Source organism: Sus scrofa, chromosome 4 (assembly GCF_054392235.1).
Source record: "Sus scrofa isolate SSC_HxYL_T2T_F1_AM1 chromosome 4, Sscrofa_HxYL_maternal_Yorkshire_Landrace_v2.0, whole genome shotgun sequence".
NCBI lineage: Eukaryota > Metazoa > Chordata > Mammalia > Artiodactyla > Suidae > Sus > Sus scrofa.
Window position 1 is genome coordinate 27,055,454 of NC_139386.1, and position 7,745 is coordinate 27,063,198.

The window sequence follows — 7,745 nt, forward strand, 5'->3', positions numbered from 1 at the left end:
TGTTCCTGGATTGGGAAAATCAATATTGTGAAAATGGCCATCCTACCCAAAGCAATCTACAGATTCAATGCAATCCCTATCAAATTACCCATGACATTTTTCACAGAACTAGAACAAACAATCCAAACATTTATATGGAACCACAAAAGACCCAGAATCGCCAAAGCAATCCTGAGAAACAAAAGCCAAGCAGGAGGCATAACTCTCCCAGACTTCAAGAAATACTACAAAGCCACAGTCATCAAAACAGTGTGGTACTGGTACCAAAACAGACAGACAGACCAATGGAACAGAATAGAGAATCCGGAAATAAACCCTGACACCTATGGTCAATTAATCTTTGACAAGGGAGGCAAGAACATAAAATGGGAAAAGGAAAGTCTATTCAGCAAGCATTGCTGGGAAACCTGGACAGCTGCATGCAAAGCAATGAAACTAGAACACACCCTCACACCATGCACAAAAATAAACTCCAAATGGCTGAAAGACTTAAATATATGACAGGACACCATCAAACTCCTAGAAGAAAACATAGGCAAAACACTCTCTGACATCAACCTCATGAATATTTTCTCAGGTCATTCTCCCAAAGCAATAGAAATTAGAGCAAAAATAAACCCATGGGACCTCATCAAACTGAAAAGCTTTTGCACAGCAAAGGAAACCAAAAAGAAAACAAAAAGACAACTTTCAGAATGGGAGAAAATAGTTTCAAATGATGCAACTGACAAGGGCTTAATCTCTAGAATATATAAGCAACTTATACAACTCAACAGCAAAAAAACCAATCAATCCATGGAAAAATGGGCAGAAGACCTGAATAGACATTTCTCCAAAGAAGATATACAGATGGCCAACAAACACGTGAAAAAATGCTCAACATCGCTGATTATAAGAGAAATGCAAATCAAAACTACCATGAGATACCACCTCACACCAGTCAGAATGGCCATCATTAATAAATGCACAAATAACAAGTGCTGGAGGGGCTGTGGAGACAAGGGAATCCTCCTGCATTGCTGGTGGGAATGTAGACTGATACAGCCACTATGGAGAACAGTTTGGAGATACCTTAGAAATCTATACATAGAACTTCCATATGACCCTGCAATCCCACTCTTGGGCATCTATCCGGACAAAGCTCTACTTAAAAGAGACACATGCACCCGCATGTTCATTGCAGCACTATTCACAATAGCCAGGACATGGAAACAATCCAAATGTCCATCGACAGATGATTGGATTCGGAAGAAGTGGTATATATACACAATCGAATACTACTCAGCCATAAAAAAGGATGACATCATGCCATTTGCAGCAACATGGATGGAACTAGAGACTCTCATACTGAGTGAAATGAGCCAGAAAGACAAAGACAAATACCATATGATATCACTTATAACTGGAATCTAATATCCAGCACAAATGAACATCTCCTCAGAAAAGAAAATCATGGACTTGGAGAAGAGACTTGTGGTTGCCTGATGGGAGGGGGAGGGAGTGGGAGGGATCGGGAGCCTGGACTTATCAGACACAACCTGGAATAGATTTACAAGGAGATCCTGCTGAATAGCATTGGGAACTATGTCTAGATACTCATGTTGCAACAGAACAAAGGGTGGGGGAAAAACTGTAATTGTAATGTATACATGTAAGGATAACCTGACCCCCTTGCTGTACAGTGGAAAAATTAAAAAAAAAAATATTAAAAAAAAATTAACTTCGTATCAGGATTGTTTTACTCTATCATTAAATATTTGACAGAATCATTTTAATGTCATATAATATTCCATCTCTTCTTGTGTTACTTGACTTTGGCAATCTTTTCAAGGTCTTATGTAAATAACAATGGAGGGAACAGTTTTGCCCCCCTCCCCTGGAAAAAAGCCACAATATGTTGATTCTCATATTATTTGAATCTACATGTCATTTTTGAATGATATATTTTCCTAAACAAATATTGAAATTAGAATTATAAACCTAGTTTGCTTTGAGAGTGCAGTTTTGCAGATGCAGAAGTCAAATTCAGATATTTCCTCAGAATTTTAAACTTGAGTTATTTCAGCATCTACAGGAAACTTACTGTGACTTACTATGATACTTGGATAGATTCTGCTGCCCATACTATAATGATGTTTTGAAATTTCTCTTATTGCTGAGTATTCTTACCTCAAGTGTGTAACAATCAGGTAGGAAACTATTTTCTCAACAGTCTGTTCTCTCCTGAGTATAGAGGCCATTTTTTATTTAGCTAGGTATCATTGGAGATTAGAACATCATAGGCATATACGTTATATTTGTAGAGAAAAAAAATACCATATGATATCACTTATATCTGGAATATAATATATGGCACAAATGAACCTTTCCACAGAAAAGAAAATCATGGACTTGGAAAATAAACTTGTGGTTGCCAAGAGGGAGGGGGAGGGAGTGGAATGGATTGGGAGCTTGGGGTTAATAGATGCAAACTATTGCTTTTGGAATGGATTAACAATGAGATCCTGCTGTGTAGCAGTGAGAATTATGTCTAGTCACTTATGATGGAGCAAGATAATGGAAGAAAAAAGAATGTATACATGTATGTGTAACTGGGTCACCATGCTGTACAGTAGGAAAAAAATGTATTGGGGGAATAACAATAAAAAAAATTTTAACTAAAATAAAATTGGCTTCTACATCTAACACATTAGGAAATATAAATGGCTCATTTAACATTAGTAGTGTCAATTTTGTTATAAGTAATACTACTAAAATTTCTTCCGAATGTTATATTAATCAGTTTTAACAGAATTATAAAGATTATTTTTTTTTAATATTTTTTTTTATTTTCCCACTGTACAGCAAGGGGGTCAGGTTATCCTTACATGTATACATTACAATTACAGTTTTTCCCCCACCCTTTGTTCTGTTGCAACATGAGTATCTAGACATAGTTCTCAATGCTATTCAGCAGGATCTCCTTGTAAATCTATTCTAAGTTGTGTCTGATAAGCCCAAGCTCCCGATCCCTCCCACTCCCTCCCCCTCCCATCAGGCAATGAACATCTCCTCAGAAAAGAAAATCATGGCCTATAAAGATAATTTAATGAATCTGTTATTTACAGAGTTGTGGAAAGGGTGAAGAGAAAATACACATGATATTGAATAAACTGAGGATGACCTTTAGCCAGAAGCCCTTTCCTTCCTAAGCCTGGAAAGATAATAGGAATAATAGAAAAATGGTGTCTCTGGATGCAAGCGCATTTGGAACCATGGAAGGGGGAACACAGGAAGTCTACCACTAAGCCCCAAAGTGAAAATACATCCCAGTATATTTTCCTTCCTATCCTCCAGACTTTGTTACTTGTGCATCCCTTGCTAATTAAACCACAAGCTAGAGGGTAATGGCTCCCATGAGGTAATCTATAATGAAGAGAAGGCAAAAATTGATTGCAAATTAAGTGGGAATGATCAGTTTTATGGAGGAGATAAACATAATATTAGTTGTGAAGGATTGTATTGTCATTAAAAATCTGATATAAAATTATTTGTTTTGAATTGTGTACATACATGTATATATGTGTGTATATATATTTATATACAACACATACACATGTACATACATGCACATATATATGTGTGTGTATACACACACACACACGTTAGGAAGACAGTGAAAGCAGATGCAAATAAATCAAGAGACTAGCAACACAAATGTGCTCTTGACATTTTTTCACATTTAGAAAGGATTTTTCGGGATTGTGCCTGTGGCATACAGGAATTCCCAGGCCAGGGATTGAACCTGTGCCACAGCAGTGACAATAACAGAGGCTTAACCTGGTAAGCCACCAGGGAATGCCTAAAAAAGCATTTATTTTAGACTGATTTAAACATATCTATTATTATCACCATCATCATTATTATTAGGATGACAATGATAATAACTTTTAATTTTAATGAATATATTAAGCATTTAAATCTATGATTAGCAATCACCCTATATTTTTATTTGACCTACTGTTTGCCAAAATCATACAATTTCTAGTTTGTTGTAAATTAAAATTGTTAACCTTCATTAGCTTTCCCACCTATCTCATTCCTTATTTAATTCATCCCCTAAATTTACATGACAAGGATTACACAGCAAATGATCATAAAACATTTAAATGTCTTAGGTCTTTTTAAATTCGTGGAGTAAAATGCAGTTGGCTTTTAATAACTTGTTTGTACTTCAACAGGAAACAACAGGGAAATTATTTTTTATCATTATTGTATCATATGAATATAACTAGCATCATACTTAGATCGAATAGTTCAAAGGAAGGTAGCAGCGCCTTTTTCTCTGTCTTGTTCATATGTCTATTTGCCTTTAATAAATAAAGTCTGTTTGAGTTTATTCTCTAAAAGATTCTCAACACCTGGGAAGAATGACAACTGTTTGCAACCCAAGAAACATTCCAAGGGCTTAAAGAATTAGCAGCCTTGAATAGTGTATCTTTCTCAGCTATTATACATCAAACATTGAAATTTTCTCAATGGACAAGCTTGATTAACATGCCCGATTCTGAGCCCCAGTAGTGTGGCCAAGAGGATAAGTTATCTACTTGATTGACATGACCTTACCGCTATGATCTAGGAAGGGAAGATCATTGTGATTTACAGCCACAGGTCTGGGTTATATATCTTATTCCCAAGGCCTGGGAAGGGCATGCTACCGTGAATTTCAGCCATAGGGAATGAAGAATAGTAGAAAATGAAAATACATCAGTCTCACCTAAGACTGTAGTGTTGATATCAAAGAGAGCATATGGGAAAGTTTTAAGAACATGTGAAAACAATTAGTACCATAATTCAAAATGGTCAATGGTCAGATGATTTCAATGATAGGTGAGATTAAGGGGAATTCAGGAAACATAATGTCGTATGTTATATATAACAATTTTGCATATGGTTGGAGTAGCACTTTAAATCTGCCACAGCCTAACTTATTTTTCCTTCTGATATTTTTCCTGGCTATAGAAAGTTTGTTTGAACACCAGGTAAATTATAAAAAAATAAAGTGTGTGCATGTATATTTGTGTTTGTATGTATACTTGTATATATAAGCTAACATATACCAATATGGTATGCATATAGGCAAACACACACTAGTAGAGATTATTATTAGCACATAGAAGATACTCAACTTTTCAGTGACGCATTCTTGAATCAGTCAATAAAATCAATGTTCAGACATGACCATGAACTTCAAAGATTATTTCTAATGTATTCATTTTATATGCAGTAGCTTCTTATGTGCTGTAAAACAGTCTTTTTTAAATAAGAAGCTAAATCCAAAGGTGATAAACTTTAGAATTCTTCTAACTCCTCTTTTCTCATTTTTAAAATTCGCTTTGAAATTTGGAATTTAAAATAAATTATTTTACATGTTAAATTATTAATACTAGATCAAAAACAAGGTTTAAAATGTGTACTCTGTTTTAATTATATTTTTCTTCAATTTTTCTTCTATTTAGTTGTGAAACCAATTCTTATTATACCTTTATTTTTAAAGTGTTGGTATATTCAAAATGAACTGGATTTGCACCATTTTACTGAACACATTCACTTTAATTCATTTTACATAAACACTTTGTGACAATTGTTTCACCTCCCTAAATTGCTTTATACAGATACAAAACATGACTGCTTAACTTAATGTTCTCATCTCTACGAAAATATTTGGCAGACATGACAGGATGCAATTTGTTTTGTTCCATATACTGGTGACTAAGATGGTCTGATGTTACATGAAATTTCTAATGTTCTGATTTCTGATGCATGTATTTCACACAAACTGCCAGGCATAGGTCACTAGATATTATGAGTATGAGGTAATGAAATGAAAAAAATGAAAATGACATCTTATAGTTTCTCTATAGTGGGTAGTACAAAGCCACAATAATACAGTTTATATTTTTCAGTGGAGAAGGTCACATAAATCAGACCACATATTGAAATGACAAATGTTTCTTGTCAAAGGATTCAGCAGAAATTAATTTCATCAAATGGACATGTGACCACGTTAACCTGAAAGATGTCTCTCTCAACTGCAAACTATATTCAAAAAGGAGAAAAATCAAAGAACCTTCTTATTGATCAAACTTAATTTCCCATGAAAACATTTTAGAAGTAATATTTTCATTTTGTTCATTATTTATGTGTTTGACATTGCGATAAACACATTAGATATGTTTATGTTTGTGAAACAAATATGCGGCCAGTTTTCTTTATAGAGCATGAAAGAGGCCATTTCTCTATTTTGTTGACAGATTTTGCCCATTTGCTGTCCTCTTCCTTCAAAATACAGTATTTCGAGTCTCTGTGTTCAGGATATAGATCTGTCACTAATACATCTATGACAAGTGCATTGCTTCTGATGTGACCTTTTTCTAAAGAAACTGTTCCCATACACTGTTAGGCATCCTTTCTTAGCAACCTCAAGATATGAACTTGATTGGCAAAAGACTTTATTGTGGGGAACTTTTCACATTGTTCTCATCACTCTTAAGGCATTTCAAATCCTGTATAACTGTAAATTAGTTTTATCTCTTCTTTTCTCCCCCTGTGAAGATTAGCTAAGGCCCAGGGAATATTATAAGCCTGATAAAGCTTTGAGGGTTATTACACTGAACTTGGAATGAGTCCAAATATCTCTCAACTTCAACTTATCAAGCTAAAGTATCACAGAAAACTCAAGTGATTCAAAAATCCTCAACCACCTTCAGGACGGAAGCACTGATTCCTCCAACTGCTGGGAGAGGCATCTCTCAGCTGAGTCTCTCTGAAGAAATTACTCTAAATTTTAGAGAGCTACTTTAGCAAGATTTTGTGTCCTTCCGGAAATACAACCCATGTCAAGACTAACCAACATAGGGATGGTGATATGTGTTGGAGTGAGGAACTGGTATAAAGCTGAGTTTCTTTCCCTCCATTGATGACAGTGTTGAAGGGTTATCTTAGCTCTAGTGGGATTGTCTGAGGTCTTTACTTCATTAGTATGCAGTTCTAATTATCCCTCTGTTTTGTCTTGTTCTTTTACTCTTCCATAGATCTTATTGCTAAAAGCAATAAACTTCTTGCATACAAATCTCTGCCTTAGAGCCTATTCTGCAGAGAAGCTGAAGAGCAACACAATTTATTTAAAGTAAGAATATGGGAGTTTACCTAGTGGCTCAGCAGTTAACAAATCCAACTAGGATCCATGAGGATGGGAGTTTGATCCCTGGCCTGTTAAGTGGGTTAAGGATTCGGGGTTGCAGTGATCTGTGATGTAGGTTGCAGATGTGGCTCAGATCCTATGTTGCTATGACTGTGTTTATAGGCCAGCAGCTGTAGCTCTGATTCAATCCCTATGGGAACTTCCCTATGCCTTGATTCAACCCTATGCCTTGGGTGTGGCCCTAAAAAGCAAAATTAAATAAATAAATAAATAAGTAAAAATATGCAATTCTGTTTCTTTACAAAATCTTGGGAATCAGTGAAGATAATTTTCCATCATTAGCTTCAGTAATGAAATTATAGTGGACAGAAAATGAATTTTTTGGCCATTTCGTGATGGTATTATCTCAAGGACAAAGTGTACATTTATTTCCTTGACTTGCTTTTAAATTATATTTTCTAAGCCTTAAGTTAAAAAGAAAGAACTAATGTTGAGGGTTTTTCTTTATAATTGATAAAGCAACCTCTTCTATGTGTGTGTGTGTGTGTGTGTGTATCTGGAG